Source organism: Penaeus monodon, chromosome 30, assembly GCF_015228065.2.
Source record: "Penaeus monodon isolate SGIC_2016 chromosome 30, NSTDA_Pmon_1, whole genome shotgun sequence".
Lineage (NCBI taxonomy): Eukaryota > Metazoa > Arthropoda > Malacostraca > Decapoda > Penaeidae > Penaeus > Penaeus monodon.
In genome coordinates, this window is record NC_051415.1 from 20,454,112 (window position 1) to 20,454,633 (window position 522).

The following is a 522-nucleotide window of genomic DNA, read 5'->3' on the forward strand; positions in this document are numbered from 1 at the left end:
TTACTTATTATTCATACGATGTTTGTGAGTCTCGTCTTTCCGGCGTTCAAAATTCTCCCCAATATCTTTCTAACTTGTCGCTCCTCATTTTCTATCATCTCTTTCTCTCTTACACAACTTTCTTTCCCCCTCCCTTTTCCCTCTTCCCCGCCTCCCTCCTTCCCTCTTCCCTCTTCCCCGCCTCCCTCCCTCACTCTTCCCCGCCTCCCTCCCTCCCTCTTCCCCGCCTCACTCCTTCCCTCTTCCCCGCTTTGCTCCCTCCCTCTTCCCCGCCTCCCTCCCTCCCTCCCTCCCTCCTTCCCTCTCCATTGCCTCACTCTCTACCCAGATTGCTTTAAACTGCCTGATCGTTACTGGCGAAGCAATACCTTTATCCCAGGACGCATCAATTACTAAAGCAAGGGTTCAAGTCCTTTGTTTAGCAGGAAGTTAAAATGTTCCCTGAGATATGCAAATTAAATTGCTCGCGAACTTGAGGATACCACGCGATGGGTAACCTCCGTGTGCGTGTGGAGCTCAATC